Source organism: Amphiura filiformis, chromosome 18 (assembly GCF_039555335.1).
Source record: "Amphiura filiformis chromosome 18, Afil_fr2py, whole genome shotgun sequence".
Taxonomy (NCBI): domain Eukaryota; kingdom Metazoa; phylum Echinodermata; class Ophiuroidea; order Amphilepidida; family Amphiuridae; genus Amphiura; species Amphiura filiformis.
Genome location: NC_092645.1, coordinates 27994485 through 28012911, shown reverse-complemented (window position 1 = coordinate 28012911; position 18427 = coordinate 27994485). Strand labels below are relative to the sequence as shown.

The 18427-nt window shown below is 37.0% G+C and overlaps 1 long non-coding RNA gene across 1 annotated transcript; it reads left to right on the top strand.

Annotated features, from left to right (window-relative positions):
- Positions 1 to 2206: 2206 nt before the first annotated feature.
- On the top strand, positions 2207 to 17148 carry LOC140140087 (uncharacterized). The gene is made up of 3 exons (XR_011857211.1): positions 2207 to 2339; positions 8580 to 8870; positions 15479 to 17148. It is a non-coding gene; the product is annotated as an uncharacterized lncRNA (long non-coding RNA).
- Positions 17149 to 18427: the final 1279 nt, after the last annotated feature.

The window sequence follows — 18427 nt, the reverse complement described above, 5'->3', positions numbered from 1 at the left end:
AGCAAAGTCCAATTAACAAAATGTATATTTCAGAATAATCCAAAATTGTCAAGTTATTAAACAGCAAGGATGAATATAACTGACGAGTTTCTTTTTGTGCCTGGTGTATATCAGAATCTTTGCTCCACCCCAGGCTTGTGAGCTTCACCCGTCACGACAAAATATCACTGGTGATTCCACTATTAGTAGGTATATCACCCCAAAAATAAGCGCAGCAGAAACATGTTATTTGACGCTTTTAATTGAATCATCGTTATGAATGCTTCAAAAAACAAAAAACAGAATTGAAATCGGATAATGCAAAGTGATGTAACGTCAACTTGAAGATACCCGGAAATCGGGTGAAAACCTGCCACAAATTGCTATAAATGGCAAAATGGTAATTTTGGGATTTGTAATGCTTATTCGGACACTTACTTGAAAAGGTAGCATTGATTTAAGTATCACAGATTAATTGCATATCTTTCCGGACTTCGTTAAAGAAAACAAGATTAAAAATCTCTCCTCGAATAAATGTAATAAATCCACCAAATATACAATTTTAGCCATTTTGACCAATCTGCAGACAAATAAAAGCTTAAAATGACTAAGTCCAGCTAATTAATATGCAAAAATAATGCCAACAGAGAACCGTACATGATATGAGGATGCGGTTTTTTTGCACACATAAGTACCCAAAGTTCTTTCATTTGGTAACAAAAAATACACAAAAAGTCATTAATTATGCAAATTAGCTAATTACATCTAATTATATATTTATGCCATTCTTATGTTAATTAGGCATATGTAATTTTACTTTTTCAATGTTTTATTTATGTTTTATTCATACAGCATGATTTTGTCAAATATGAACCTGCTGTGATGTTGAATAAAGAAACTGCAGTTAATTGCCTAAATGCACCGAGTTTTCAATTGGTATAGGGAAGTGTTTCACTCATTGTCCAAGGAAAAAAAATACATGATAACAAACACTGGTATTTCAGACCGGTGGTACTAGTTCCTCTATTTCGAGAGACCTATATTTATTGATTTATGGACGATCTAAAAAAATTCATAAAACAGGTCTTAACTCTTAAACTAGGCAGTGTTTAATTTCGGCGGAGTTGATAGTGATTTAGGAAATGTTTCACCTACCATATATTAAAAAGACAAATTATTGTGATCAATGAAACATAACGAGGAAATCGTTTTTTGACATGTATGTTTTCAAAAATTGGCCAACATTGATCCGCGCGCTTTTTGATTCACTGTTATGTATGCGTGCACCGTATGACAGAATTATTGTGCAGCCACTGTGACATACCTACTATTAGTAGTGCAAAAACGTCGAATTTAAGTAAAATTTTCAAATTTTTATCCATTGAATTCTATTTGACCTTTGCTTTCCCCCGAAAAAAAACAACTCTGCAGCTGGAGCTGCCACTGGTGCTTACATTTCGCATTTTCTCAGTGTGCTTGGGTGATTAATAATCCTTATGTACCCCTATTAATCATTTATAGATGGACGTTTTCAACAAGGCTGTGTTGCTTTGCTTGGTATTTGCTGTGATTTGCAAGGGCATAGACGCAACAGGCAGCAGTGGAAAGCCTCAAAGCGGTCAGTGGCGTAGATTTCTTTGTTTGGGAAGGAGGGTGTTTAAATTTGAATTGATTAGAGTCTTTCGCTTCTGGAATACTAGTCCTTGTAGTGGTATTTAAATGGTTGAAACGTTTTTGGGTTTTTAAATCCTGATAGGACCCGCCACCCGGGGGGGGGGCACTTAACACAAATGACCACACGGGTACATGTTCCCCCAGAAAGACCCCCCCCCCTTTTTTTTTTTTTTTTGGATTTCGCAGTTCCGAAAGATCCCCTAAATTTGACCAAAATAGAGCCCCGAGAGACCCTTGATTTGGATAAAAGACCATTTCTGGGGTTTTTTTCAGGCGATTTTCAACCAGAAAGTAAAGAAAGACTCTTCATTATTTTGAATGTTCGCAGCCCCAAAAGATCCCCTTTTACTTGTGTTCAGCTAGAAAAGACCAGCTTTTACGCTGTCAGCTCCAAAAACCCACCACCTCCAAATTTCGGGGGAACATACCCACCAAAAACTTCTGATGGGGCGGTACAAGCAAAATTAATTCCTCAAAATTAAATGCACAGTTATAGATTTTCCTTACATTTTTTCTTCTTATATATATACTTTACACTTAATTTCCAGGCATCAAGTATTGCAACAAACGCTGTGATCATCCTCTTTGTTCTGACCCATGTCAAAATGGAGGGACTTGTGTGGATGGTACAGAGGCCTACACCTGTGAATGTACATCTGGCTTCACTGGAGTCAAATGTGATGAAGGTAAGGGGAAAAATAAAAGCACTCAAATGATTATTTGATTTGATTTGATTTGATTTGATTTGATTTGATTTGATTTGATTTTGGGGTAGGTGTATGGAGTATGTTTCGGGGTGGTATAGAGGCCTTGTCTCGGTCCCAGCCGGTTTGTGTTCATCCGTCACTAAATAAACTGTATGTCGAACTTTTCCTATGGTCATTGGGAACAAAAATGTCAGCGGTCGCGTATCTGTACGATCATTGTCTAATGTGATATAGTCACTTATTGTACTAACCGATTAGTCTACAGAGTCGTGCGATATGTCAAAAGTTTCCTCTGGTCACAAGAAGCAACAAAAAAATCAGCGGTCACATATATGTAGGATCATTGGTTAATGAGATACAGTAACTCTTTTCTACTTTGTGCACTCAACCCTCTATATTTTTAACCAAATAGCCTAGAGAGTCGTGGGATATGTCAAACATTTCTTCTGGCCATAAGAAACAAAAAAGTCAGTGGTCACATATCTGTAGAATCATTGGTTGATGAAACATACGCGCTGACGTCACTACCGAACTTGAGACAATACATAGTAAGACCCCCGGGTGGTGTCAAATGAATGAGAACCAAATAATGAATACAGTAAAAAAAACCTGGGGTCGTACATTAAAAGTTTTATAGTTATAGGAAAAATCATAAAATGTGGGTCCCTATTTTCAAGGTTACCTATTTCTCCAATGCTTAAGGGGGTACTACACCCCTGGCTAATTTTGTGCCTATTTTTGCATTTTTCTCAAAATTGTAGCACATTGGTGACAAGTAAGATTATGTATATTATAGGGGCAAGGACTACAACTACTGTACTGAAAATTCAGCAACTCAAAGCAAGTAGTTATTGATTTATTGATCAAGTATTGGTTTTCCCTCATTTTTGACTGTAACTCCACAACTGTTGTCTGTGCTGAAATAAAATTTCCAGTGCAGTAGTTGTAGTCCTTGCCCCTATAACATACATCTCTTACTTGTCCCCATTGCGCTATAATTTTTGAGAAAAATGTGAAAATAGGCACAGAATTGGACAGGGGTGTAGTACCCCCTTAAGCAATAAAATATACGTCCCTTTTACTTTGAACACGGATCGATTGGCACGAAGTTCATATTGGTGCGTATGGCTTCACTGGAGTCAAATGTGATGAAGGTAAGGGGAAAAATAAAAGCACTCAAATGATTATTTGATTTGATTTGATTTGATTTGATTTGATTTGATTTGATTTGATTTGATTTTGGGGTAGGTGTATGGAGTATGTTTCGGGGTGGTATAGAGGCCTTGTCTCGGTCCCAGCCGGTTTGTGTTCATCCGTCACTAAATAAACTGTATGTCGAACTTTTCCTATGGTCATTGGGAACAAAAATGTCAGCAGTCGCGTATCTGTACGATCATTGTCTAATGTGATATAGTCACTTATTGTACTAACCGATTAGTCTACAGAGTCGTGCGATATGTCAAAAGTTTCCTCTGGTCACAAGAAGCAACAAAAAAAATCAGCGGTCACATATATGTAGGATCATTGGTTAATGAGATACAGTAACTCTTTTCTACTTTGTGCACTCAACCCTCTATATTTTTAACCAAATAGCCTAGAGAGTCGTGGGATATGTCAAACATTTCTTCTGGCCATAAGAAACAAAAAAGTAAGTGGTCACATATCTGTAGAATCATTGGTTGATGAAACATACGCGCTGACGTCACTACCGAACTTGAGACAATACATAGTAAGACCCCCGGGTGGTGTCAAATGAATGAGAACCAAATAATGCATACAGTAAAAAAAACCTGGGGTCGTACATTAAAAGTTTTATAGTTATAGGAAAAATCATAAAATGTGGGTCCCTATTTTCAAGGTTACCTATTTCTCCAATGCTTAAGGGGGTACTACACCCCTGGCTAATTTTGTGCCTATTTTTGCATTTTTCTCAAAAATTGTAGCACATTGGTGACAAGTAAGATTATGTATATTATAGGGGCAAGGACTACAACTACTGTACTGAAAATTCAGCAACTCAAAGCAAGTAGTTATTGATTTATTGATCAAGTATTGGTTTTCCCTCATTTTTGACTGTAACTCCACAACTGTTGTCTGTGCTGAAATAAAATTTCCAGTGCAGTAGTTGTAGTCCTTGCCCCTATAACATACATCTCTTACTTGTCCCCATTGCGCTATAATTTTTGAGAAAAATGTGAAAATAGGCACAGAATTGGACAGGGGTGTAGTACCCCTTAAGCAATAAAATATACGTCCCTTTTACTTTGAACACGGATCGATTGGCACGAAGTTCATATTGGTGCGTATGGCTTCACTGGAGTCAAATGTGATGAAGGTAAGGGGAAAAATAAAAGCACTCAAATGATTATTTGATTTGATTTGATTTGATTTGATTTGATTTGATTTGATTTGATTTGATTTTGGGGTAGGTGTATGGAGTATGTTTCGGGGTGGTATAGAGGCCTTGTCTCGGTCCCAGCCGGTTTGTGTTCATCCGTCACTAAATAAACTGTATGTCGAACTTTTCCTATGGTCATTGGGAACAAAAATGTCAGCGGTCGCGGATCTGTACGATCATTGTCTAATGTGATATAGTCACTTATTGTACTAACCGATTAGTCTACAGAGTCGTGCGATATGTCAAAAGTTTCCTCTGGTCACAAGAAGCAACAAAAAAAATCAGCGGTCACATATATGTAGGATCATTGGTTAATGAGATACAGTAACTCTTTTCTACTTTGTGCACTCAACCCTCTATATTTTTAACCAAATAGCCTAGAGAGTCGTGGGATATGTCAAACATTTCTTCTGGCCGTAAGAAACAAAAAGTCAGTGGTCACATATCTGTAGAATCATTGGTTGATGAAACATACGCGCTGACGTCACTACCGAACTTGAGACAATACATAGTAAGACCCCCGGGTGGTGTCAAATGAATGAGAACCAAATAATGAATACAGTAAAAAAAAACCTGGGGTCGTACATTAAAAGTTTTATAGTTATAGGAAAAATCATAAAATGTGGGTCCCTATTTTCAAGGTTACCTATTTCTCCAATGCTTAAGGGGGTACTACACCCCTGGCTAATTTTGTGCCTATTTTTGCATTTTCTCAAAAATTGTAGCACATTGGTGACAAGTAAGATTATGTATATTATAGGGGCAAGGACTACAACTACTGTACTGAAAATTCAGCAACTCAAAGCAAGTAGTTATTGATTTATTGATCAAGTATTGGTTTTCCCTCATTTTTGACTGTAACTCCACAACTGTTGTCTGTGCTGAAATAAAATTTCCAGTGCAGTAGTTGTAGTCCTTGCCCCTATAACATACATCTCTTACTTGTCCCCATTGCGCTATAATTTTTGAGAAAAATGTGAAAATAGGCACAGAATTGGACAGGGGTGTAGTACCCCCTTAAGCAATAAAATATACGTCCCTTTTACTTTGAACACGGATCGATTGGCGCGAAGTTCATATTGGTGCGTATGCACCAAATATGTATCTTGTATCGATTGACTCCAAACTACAGCAGTTGCCGCGATTCAGCAAGTATTGTTTAAAGGCTGCTTGAATAAGAAAAATATTTATGCTTATTTATTGCACATGCAGAGGAAGCCTGATTACCTTTTTAAAAAAAGCCGAGTGGGAGGGCTTTCAATGAAATAGGTTTGTGTAAACTGAAGCATCATACGAGTAACTGTACATCATATATAACGATTCGTGATACCCAATCGTGCTACAGTTTATGTGGTTTAGGAAGCAGAGAACTTTATTTCAATTTTATATACGCCAAAATATTTACTGAATTTAGTCAAAATTAACACTGAATTGATGGTGAAAAAATAATAATTTACATAGGTCCCCACTAAAGATTACTGTTTCGTCTTTATGGGAATCTAATCTTTTACATGTAATATCTGATAGAAACTTTGGGAACCTGTGTGGACTTGTATTTATTACAAAAATTCAGAAAAAAATGGTAGGCTAACTAGGCTCCCTACCTTGCAAACCGACGTGATGTCCTGAGCACAGAGCATGTGTACGAAATCAAAATCGATTTTGTATTATTATGTATGGATCATACACTAGACATTTTGATGAGAAACGGCCAAAATGGAAAGAATTTAAATTTCCTCACATTCTTTTGAGCTCAGCGGGGATTCCTAATTCTCACCAGTTTTAATAAGACAATAATGACTGACACACACCGCGAAGTTTTTCATCAAAAATATTGATACAATTTAAATTCTTTCCATTCTGGCCGTTTCTCACCAAAATGTCCATTTTCTCATTCAAAATCATCTAGTGTATTTTGCCCCAAAATCAATTCACAGTTCGCTTAATTTCTCTCTGCAACCATAATAGGCCGCAATATAACATTAACCGCTAGAGTATGGCTTAGGGTTTAGGGTTAGGGTTAGAGTTAGGGTCATGGTTTAGGATTTAGGGGTCGGGTTAAGGTTAATTATATACGTATTCATTGGTAATTATACTAGTCCTACATATCGTATGCATGCACTTTATTCCGTAATCAATAGGACTCGTAGCATAGTGGTATACCCCGTGGACTATACCTAGATCCATAGATTGTGGGTTCGAACCCCGGTTAAATTCTTGTAGAATTATAATTCTAATAAATATATATTTTTATTTTGTTAAGTAAGAGGAGATGATAATGGTAATAAACCATAAAAACCTGTGTTATATCTAGCCCCACATATAATGTATTATGAAGAAATTACGCTCGCCGCACGCACACCCCCACACACCCCCCCACCCCACCCCACCCCCACACACCCCACACACACACTTTAAATCGAGTGCCCCCCCCACACACACACTAATATACTAATCTAGAAAACAACACAGTTAGAATAATAAACAAACCAAATTCTGGTACATTAGTACTTTGCATAAAAAGTGGTAAATCGTCTCGCCTTCATTAACACTAAAAGTGTTAACAAAGTCAAGAAGATTGATCAATTTGAGCACTAAGACATAATTATAAGTTTGTTTTTTACTTATTTTAATCCACTTCCCTGTAAAATTGGGAAGACAAGTGAAACATGCATGTGATATATGCAAAGCACAGACTCCCCCTGTATCTCATTATTCCCTGCTCCCCATCTTTCAATATTGGAGGATCTCACGGACATGATGACAACAGCAACATTGCTTTGTCGATTTCCAACATTGAATTGCGGGGAGCGGGGCACAGTGTCATCGCCCCGATATCTTCATGGCAGAAATCGCCATGGTAGATCCACCGCCACGCATGGCCATTATACATATCGACCTTCTCATATCAAACTCGTGCATAGCAAATTCACGTGTATCGATCCCGGGTATTTATTTTAGTATCTCTGCTGTGCCAAGTAATTATTAGCCAGGCGATGTCGGTGTGCGGGGGCAGAGATGTACCAAAATACATGCCTAGTGTGTCAACATTTCGTTCTAGGACTGAGTCCTTGGCATTATCATGATGATCACAACGCTTGATATGCAGTAAATGGTGAATTTAAAGTGTAATTTTAAGTAATCAACCCTGTTTGACCCCTGAATGACCTTGAACTCAACATCTGTGAGGACAACATACACACCAGCTAATGCATACGTGTCAGTCGGATCTCTGTACCATGTAGTCTGTAGGAAAAGAAGCATTTTGTAGATAGGTATTTGGTTATGTGCCGGAAATCCTCAAATTTGTGAGGATCCCATAGGCCCCGGCAATGTCAATGTCCAAATATCATTACTGTACCATGTAATATGTGGGCAAAGAAGAATATGGGAATCATGCTCCCAGTCAGCCAAAATTGTAGCTCAATTGTGAACAAATTTGGACCAATTTCCTAGCTTTACAGCCTATAAATTGGTCTTATTTTAGTTTACTAGACCCGAAATTTTGAAAATTCATCTTAGAAGCCCATATTTTGCCCAAAATTCACAATTCCCAAAGTTCGTGCGCCACACACCCCTTCCAATTTTTTAATGAGTGACCCCCCCCCCCCTCCCCGCCACATACCCCTACATACAGTGAAACACACACAAAGCAATCCAAAGAACAACAGCAGTTAAAATACTTACTAAACTAATTCTGGCAGTACATGTACTTTGCATAAAAAGTGCTAAAAAGTGTTAATGTAGGCAAGAAGATTGATCATTTTGAGCACGGAAAAATATAATTTTGTTTGTTTGAATGTTTGTCCTTAAATCTCCAGAAAGTGTAAAGTATCTCGGATGTTACATCGATACTTGGGACAGAGCTTTACCCGACCAAGAACCCGACAACCGGATATCTCTTACAATCGATTCGTGCATTTCGCAATGTCAATCTAAAGGATCGCGATACGCCGGTGTGGAATACAAATGGGAATGTTTCTGTGGAAGCGATGGTGTTTCTTATGATAAACACGGACAAGCCGCGGAAGCAGATTGCGATATGGCTTGTTCTGGGGATGCATCGGAAATTTGCGGAGGATCTTGGCGAATATCTGTGTTTGAATTACAGGGTTAGTAAGCACGATATTTCAGTTGATTGTGGTTTTAAAAATGTCTGCATTTTGTTGATTTTATTCACCATGTTCAACTTGGGTAGTACTAGTTTAGCAGGGTTTTTTATCTTTTAAATCGTGTGAGAGTTTGTCTGAGTATATATTAATGACAATTTCAGTTTAAACCTGTAGTTTGTACAAGTCGGAGGCTAAAATCCACAATTGTAATTTTGAAATAATTTTGTGGGTGTTTTTTAAAATTATTTTGACCGATAATCATGGAAACAGTAGTTGGCACACTTGTTCTAAACAATTGAAATGTGTGCCATGTCAAAACATAGACTACCCCTGTATCGTTGGAGAATCTCACGAACCTGTTGACAACATGGCTTTGTCGATGTCCAGCATTGAATTGTGGGAGCGAAGACAGAGGTACATGCTAAAAGACAGGCATAGTGTGTCAACATTTTCTTCCAGGATTGTAGAGCCCTTTGTTTAGAGTTGTTATGATGATCACAGTACTTATTATACAGCAAATAGTGAATTGAAAATTATTGTAAGTAATCAACCCTGTTTGACTCCTGTATAAACTTCAACTCTAAATCTATGAGGCAGGGGCTATTTTAGGCGGAAAAAGTCACTGCACGTTGGCAAGACAGTGCAGTTACATTGGTCGCAGTGGGCATTAGAGAGGGGGTGGTAGCCACCCCCCCGAGTTCTGAGATTTGTTTTTTAACCACGCGTTCTAAGCACTTATTTTGATGATACATGTGTGACCTCACGTAGACTTCTTTTAAACATGGGAGATATAGGCTGACCAGGCAGATGAGGCAAGGGAAAATTTTCAAATGGTCTCACTAATTGACTACTATAATTACTTCACCGGAACAAATTTGCAATCTTAATGCTAAAATGGCCCAAAGAGGACAATCATGGTCTTAAGGCCCGGTCACACTATGACGGCCGATAACCAACGAAAGGTGACGGACGTGAAAATCACAAAATGTTGACGGCAAAGCGACGGCAAAAAGAGGAAAAACAAGATTCGCTGACGAGTGGGAACGACCTTCAGCGACAACACGGCGGCAAGGGACGAATGGCTGCGGCAGGAAACGGAGACTAGCGACCAAAACCGGACGTTGTCTGGGCGGCGAGTGACGATGTCTCGACGGAGCCCGACAATAAGCAACGAGGTCAGACGGCTAGCAGCGGATTTGCTTGCGGCAAGGAACGGCAGCTGACGGTGGATTGCGGCGATGATGACGTGACTCAGCGGCCGACATCAAAGCATGTGTGTGTGCGGGTCGTATAGTCCACTTTGAGGTTCCCACTCTCCACAACGTTCTGGTCATCCACTCAAAAATATCAATATCAATAATAATCAAAAATATTAACATCAATATCAATAATAATCAAAAATATTAACATCAATATCAACAATAATAAAAATGTTAAAAGCAATATCAATAATAATCCAAACTATTAAAGGGATAACCCTATTGGTTTTGGATATGGATTGTCTTTAAAATTACATAATAATATCAAATATCGCCTTCTTTATGCTGCTGCTTTGTGAAAAAACGAGAGCATTTTCAGCGTAAATGTGAATAAATAGCCAAATTTGCAATCCAATACCTTGGTATGCGTGAATTGCATTCTGGGCAGGCAAGCAACAAGACCTGACGACAATGTTGCAATGCCCGGCCCGTATTGAACGGAAAATATTTGTTTTTCTACCATGGTGGGATAATTCTGAATTGACACTTAATTTGGGTGCACTTTGTCTTGGGTCCAATCTCTATCATGGAAAGTTTGCTATATCTTTCTAAATATATGATTGTTCTAGATTTGGGTTTTAGCGTTTCATATTTGAAAGAACTAATGTTTAATTGCAACATTTTGAAACCACAACCCAAAACTGGGTGCTATGATGTACACGATTGGGCTACGAGTATGCATTTTACCAAGTTAGCAATAGGTAATTGCTTCATTTTGCATATGCATGACTTTCTTTATTATACTCATAATCAGATTTTATTATACATGTTATAAGGAAGTTTACGTGCATTAGGCTCCTTCACTGCCGGTTTCTGTCGTGTATGTTTGCGAGTGAGCCACTAGGAGACTGGGTTGCCAGGGACTACAGGACAAAATACCTGTTTATAACTATAACTATTAGCTGAGACTAGTATTGGCACCCTACTGATAATGGTTAATTGGAAATCTGAAAATAAACACTTATTTTGTAAACAGATGATACTCTGTGATTATTTATGGATGGAAACTTGGGAAATTGCTGTTAATGGAAAAATTGATATATTAAACATACATTTTGTTTTCTCAACTATAAAAATCCATTCACAAATAAGGTTTTTAGGAACCATTTGACATTAAATATTTTGAACAATTGCTCTATGAAAAAACGTTTTAAATAAGTTATATTTTGGCTTTTGGTTTAGGTAAAAATGTTTTAATAACATTAAAATGTCGGGTTATATAAAGGTCATGATAACGTTTTAAACGTTTTTGTATGAAAACACACTAAAACAATATTTTTAAATGTTTTCATAAAATGTTATTGTAAACTATTTTTGCAAATATTTTTGCCAAATATTGCGTCAATACTTAAATAACATTATGTTAAAATATTTGAAGCCAGTAAACACAGAAATGTTCTTAAAATGTTTTTTTCAAAACCTTTTAATAACATTTAAATGTCGGGTTATATAAAGGTCATGAAAACGTTTTTAAAACGTTATTGAAAATATTTTTAGCAAACATTTTTCGCAAAATATTTTTTCAACCCCAAAATAACATTCTGTTTAGAATGTTTTGTATAAAGTTTTCAAGAATGTTTTTAGAATGTTATTAAAACGTTTTTATACCCATTTAAACATTTTCTGTAAAACATTTTTGTTTGCTGAGCAGTAGATTATCAAAAAATGTTTTTTGAGGTTATGAAAACGTTTTATACTCTAAATATACCCTGTATATAACCCGACATTTAAACGTTTTCTGACAACCTTTTATAACCTTTTGCGAATGATGTCGAAAACGTTTTGTGTTTGCTGGGAATGCACCCCTGCTGATCCAGGCTACTGATAAGCTGTCAACAAGTGACCACTAATTCAACAATTATAATGACCAATATTGTCTGACCAGACAGGAACCAAGCTGGGTATAAGGTGCCCAGGCACCTGCTCTGTTAACTAGGGTTAGTTTATACCATCACTAATTGATGTTGGGAGTGACACTAGTGGGGGGTGTTAAATACCAGTAATTGGGGTAGATAGTTGCTTTGGTTTTATACATTTTGGGAGAGCAACTGGGCAGTTAGTAGTAACAATTATAATCAACACATTCAGAAAATAAAGATTGAATTGAGCCCCTGGGATTGAGTAATCAGTCTTTTTGATTATAATTGTTAAAAGGTCATCTGAGCCTGAGGTGGAATAAGTATATATTGTTGTATTGTCAGAATGTTCAAAGTCATGTCATAAAACGTAATCACAAAGTCGTCTGAATATAGATTGTTGGATTGATGCGAAACTCGGTGGATGTGATTTCCATTGATCCCTTTGTTTGTACAAGTATAAATTAAGTATAAATTAAATGTAGACCTATTTAACACACATTTTTCAATTTAGCTTATAGTATCTTATTGGTGGTATTCGTGGTATAACAACATTTCCAACCCGGTTAGTTGTGCATGTGCTACACACAAAAAATTACTAGCATTTCAAGTACTTGTCAATGTAAAATTATGAAACATGAATTTCATCCATGGTGTTGTCTTTTTAAAGACATTTCTTGTTTAATTTCATGCATTTATACACAGTTAGGTGGGGGAGTTTTTTGGGGTTTTTTTAGTGTTGGCGTGGAAAGTTTTTTTTTCCTCATGTAGTGGGTGAGGTTTTTTTTTCTTCAAAATCTTCCTACCCCACCCTGAGAACCTAATGGTGCATCCCTAAATGGTGTATGTAATGCTGTGGGGCGTAGTGGTCAGCAACAACATGTAAAATTATGAAACATGAATTTCATCCATGGTGTTGTCTTTTTAAAGACATTTCTTGTTTAATTTCATGCATTTATACACAGTTAGGTGGGGGAGTTTTTTTGGGTTTTTTTAGTGTTGGGGGGGAAAGTTTTTTTTTCCTCATGTAGTGGGTGAAGTTTTTTTTTCTTTTTCAAAATCTTCCTACCCCACCCTGAGAACCTAATGGTGCATCCCTAAATGGTGTATGTAATGCTGTGGGGGCGTAGTGGTCAGCAACAACATGTAAAATGTGCTGAGGCCAGCGGATCAACGTCTGGGCGTTGTGCCTTTGCGTAGCGCACTATAAACCACTGGTTTTTTTAAAAATAATAAAGGAGCTAATCCGTGTACCCAATCGAGACCCACTACAATTTAGGGAAGACGATAATATTTTGTGCCGGTCTTATTATAGTATGAATACATTCATCGACTCAGTACTTAAGATATTATTTTTTTACTGAATCTCTAAATGTAATTATGAGAAATATATAAAAGTATACAATTTTAGAAAGGAACTGATGCTAGGAATCCAACTAGCATAACAGAATGAGCAGTTTATGAGAAAATCTCAAAATTTTATTTTACTTGACTGACTCGATCGAGGAAGGTATACGGATATTACTGATATCAAGTTAACCAAACGGTATTATGCTTAAAATTTACAGCTCGATAAAAGTAAACATGCACACAGGTGTATACAATGTCATAAAATTACAATCTCTGTAAAATGTTTATCAGAAATGTTTTTTAATACCTAGCTGCAGCTCGATAAAGTACACAGCTGGTTTACTGATATCAAGTTAACCAAACGGTATTATGCTGAAAAATTTACAGCTCGATAAAAGTAATATGCACACATGTATACAACGTCATAAAATTACAATCTCTGTAAAATGTTTATCAGATTTTTTTTAATACCTAGCTGCAGCTCGATAAAGTACACAGCTGGTTTACTGATATCAAGTTAACCAAACGGTATTATGCTTAAAAATGTTAATTATAATACAAAAACACACACACAAACCCTGCATAGTTGCTCGGGGCAAAAAATAAGTCCCCCCCCCCCCCAACCACCACCATCCGAGAATATCTTAGTCCGCGGTCTGTTGCTCTTTCGTCTGTGCTCTCGCCCCAGTGGGTGTATTAGGGGTGGGCAGCGTTTTGGCCCGTTCTAAGCTGCTCTACTGGGACAATTGTGCGCGGAGCACGATAAAACTTGTGTAAAGACGGGAAAATTTGAAATATATTTAATCTATTTTGCCCCTAAATCATGATATACAATAATAATATTTCTAGTTAATTTTTGCCGGTATAATTTTTGTCGCCTATATTGCGCCTCTGATCTTCCCGAGGTTTTCACCCACGAGTGGCCGAAAAATTGGGGAGAAATTGGGGCATTGCCAGATGTGTTGTAAGGAGATACTTGCTTGAATTGTTTCTCAAAATGAATGTTTGGTTGATTGCCACAAACTTGTTTTGCAGAGAATTATAATATCTCCATCAGTCTTACTTTGTAAGGAGCTTAATTTCCTGGTCATTGGTCGGGTTGAAACTTGAAAAGTATAGACAAATTTATGCACGGATTTGTAATTCTCACTGCACGGATTTTTATTCTCACTGCACGAACGGGCCAGGAGGCACGTTAAAATAGCCCCTGCTATGAGGACAACATACATACATACGACATAATGGCAAATATGTGTCAGTCAGATGCATTCTGTAGGAAAAGAAGCATTTTGAAGGTATTTGGTTATGTGCCGGAAATACACACTTAATAACCTTTTACCTTTGAGAGGACCCCATATTCCCCGACCAAGGTAAAGTCCTAATCTTATTACTGTACCATGATATCTGTAGGAAGAGAAGCATTTTGGAGACAAATCTCATTTTATTTGGAGACAAATACTCATGTGTGGTGTCAATGGTCCTTTTTAGGCTCTCCAGCAGTTCTGAAGACCAACATCTGGGAATCGTGTTCCAGTTCTGCCAAAAATAATTTTTATTGTAGGTCTTTAGCTCAACTTTTGGTAAATTTGGAATTTCTTATCTCTGTAGCGTATAATTTTAGTCCACTACAATATTTCGAAATTTAAGCCGAGAAGCTCCTGTCACTTGACGAAGTTTTGAATGAGAAATCATACATTTTGGTGAGAAATGGCCAAAATGGAAAGTTGGTTTGGGTTTTTTTTGGGGGGGGGGGGGCTCAGCGAGGATTACTTATACACTATTGATTGACACACACCACCAACTTTCTCATCCAAAAGAAAGTTTAGTTCTTTCAAAATTGTGGCCGTTTCTCTCCTCTTGTGATTAGGCCCCCGTATTATCTGCGCCTGAGAATTCAACAATAATTATTACAAGATTATAATGGTGTATCATATGGTATAATACAGAATTAATGTTTTTAAGGGGAATCCCGAAAATATGGTACGTTTTCTGCCTATATTGTTAATTCTATGTACCCGATATGTTGAAGTTATGTACATATTATTATTATTATTATTATTATTATTATTATTATTATTATTATTATTATTATTATTATTATTATTATTATTATTATTATTATTATTATTATTTTAAATTTCAGGGTAGTTGGTCTGCGGTAACGTGACGCAGTGGGACCAAGGACAGAACAGCGCCCTTGACGTTCAATAATATTAACTTATTTGTCTTAAAGTAAAACAATTAATTATAGTCTTCTATACACTGACCATACCATACGTATTGCAGCATCCTCAAAATAGAGGTTTTCGGCACTATAAATGAGAAGTGCTGGCCGAAACTCCACGGGTTAAGAAAGCAGGAGTGCTATTAAACGATTAAGGCCAGGTACGAGACTGGAAAGACTGAACATTTTCAAATGCAATGACAAGGTCCTGTGATTATGGTGAAAAGATAGACATTAACCTCGTCATGGACAATAAGAGCATGTTCATGACGTGAATAATCTGATCCTTTTCGGCGCTATTAGGTGGAATTCGCATTATTTAAAGCGCTATACCGGTATAGGGCCTAAATTTGGTATTGGTCCTATTTGTTTAATATTAGGGCTTAGAGCAAGAACTAGCTATGTCCACAATTACCTGTTACTCATTTCGGCAACAAATGGATGGTTAATTCTGCCCTCCATAATAAATGCAAGTGACTTTGGGGTATATGCATGGTCACTTAAACAGTTAGCATGGTTAGTTAGACGCAAGTGACCATGTACATACCCCTAAAGTCACTTACATTATATCATAGAGGGCAGAATTAACCGTCCATTTGTTGCCGAAATGAGTAACATGTAATTGTGGACATAGCTAGTTCTTGCTCTAAGCCCTCGATAACATAGTCAGGTGCCCTATAATGATATGTTTGGTGCCATCTAATTGAACAACCTTTTACCCTTTGTTTTATAGGAAGAACCTTATAATCATATTACGGAATTTCAATTGATAGGACCCGATTGAGGGCTAAGTTAAGGCGAGTCGGATAACACGAGCCATATTTTTTTCACAGTTTATTCTTAATTTAATACATTGATCTCATAGCAAGTAAGTCAAAGAAAGCAATAACTGAATTTGTATTTCCATGTTTTTGCGGTTCTTGAGTGAGTCCTAAAGTTAAAGCTCCCGTGAGAGAATCCAAAGTTTTGGGCGTTTTCCCCAACCCAAGAAAACCATTCACCTGTGCGGGAATTACCCTTATCGTTAAGCCTTGTGGTCTACTTTATAGAACGCATACCATTTGCAATTTTGCACACATAACCTAGAGCTAGCTAGGTCATGTTCACGAGCTACCATGAAACCTCTATTTTGGTGATGTTACGACCAGTGTATATAAAGTATATAAGTATATTATTACATTGTAAACGGGATGAGATATACATGTACGAGTATTTCACAGAATGTTACAATCCAAAGAAAAATGATACAAATATAAGGGATCTCTTTGTTTACATGATATGTCAGTAGAAAGCAGGCTTTTATCGCACCTCATTAGGCCAAAAAAAAAATATTGTTGTGTTGCCCTCAAGTGGGAAAATGGGAAATTTGGGTAGGACGGTCGGATTTCTTTTTTTTTCTTTCTTTTTTTTTTTTTTTTTTAAACCTTCAGTTTTTAAAAATACCCTCAAATATTAAATAATGCTTCTTCATTAGGGGACATTTGTCAATTTTGACTTCTGGGTAGCTGTTAGACATCAATTAAAGACTAGTCTTTCAATAAAATATTAATTTTAAGTGAAAAACATTGAGTTTTTGAACAAATCTGTAAAAATCATCATTCAAAAAAAAAAAAAAAAAGAATTGTGACCCTGATTTTTCAGGATTTAGGGTAGGACGGTTGAGGGCAACACAACACTTTTTTTTTTACCTTATAGTAGCGTCTAGATCAAATTATTATTTACACAGTCTGTCCTAGTTGGTCCACTTTTCCCTATACTTATAAGCGTGGTATGAGCAGCATCTCTTAAATATTTGCTATGGCTCAATATTATAGAAATTTTACCAGGAAAAATTGGGCATGCCCCAGTAAATTGACTGTCACTTTAAAGAGGAAGTCCCGCCAGAACCGTTCTTCTGGGGTAAACCAAACCTGACTGGTTATCAAATTAATCAGTGACAAGAATGGTTATCTTTTAATTTGACAGGTTCTAATTGATGCAATAACATGAAAACATCTAATAGCACCTGTCAAATTCAGAGGTAACCAACCTTGTCACTGATTAATTTGATAACCGGGCAGCTTTGGTTCACCCCAGAATAACTGCTCTGTCAGGGCTTCCTCTTTAACAAAAAAAGCTACACACCACCAGTGAAAATTGGATAGGCATATTCTTTTAAAATTGTAACATTTTATGGATTCACCTTGTACGTAGTTAATCACTGTCAGTTTATGATATTTTAAAATCTGATTATTCACCTTTATAAAATCACAAACACTACATGGGATTTCTCTCCGGATTTCCCTTTAGGAGGCTGTCATTTTCTTCGGAAGTGGGGTGTTATGCAGTAGCGTAGCCAGTGGGGGGCCAGGGGGCCGGTGCCACCCCCCAAGGCCGTCGGTAGACGGAAGGCTTTGGTGAAAAAAAAAAAATTGGGTTAATAATAGACTATTTTTTACCCAGGGTGACAGAACAAAGGGGAGAATTGTAAAAAACTGATGAAAAATTGTGAGTGAAAGTGAATTTTACATAAAAATTTCGTGTTTTTATGTTGGTACCGCCTATAATTCCTTTGGGTTAATTTTGGGTCAACAAATCACAACTTCCGTCGGCAAAAAATATTTCCGTCGGTACATTTACAAGTTGTGCCCCCTCGGTTCCAAAATCCTGGCTACCCCACTGGTGTTATGAATAAACTGGGAGGGGGGTTATAGAATTTTAGACCAAATATAGGGCTTGTGTCTCAAAATTTTCATTTTAATTTGACAATAAAAATGTGCGCACAATCTTCCGCTATATAATGCAAAATTATTTGGTGCGCTCCACGCCTTTGTTCCGTCTTGAACCTGTGAAGGGGGGTCATCAACTTTTCGACCCAAGGGGGTCGTA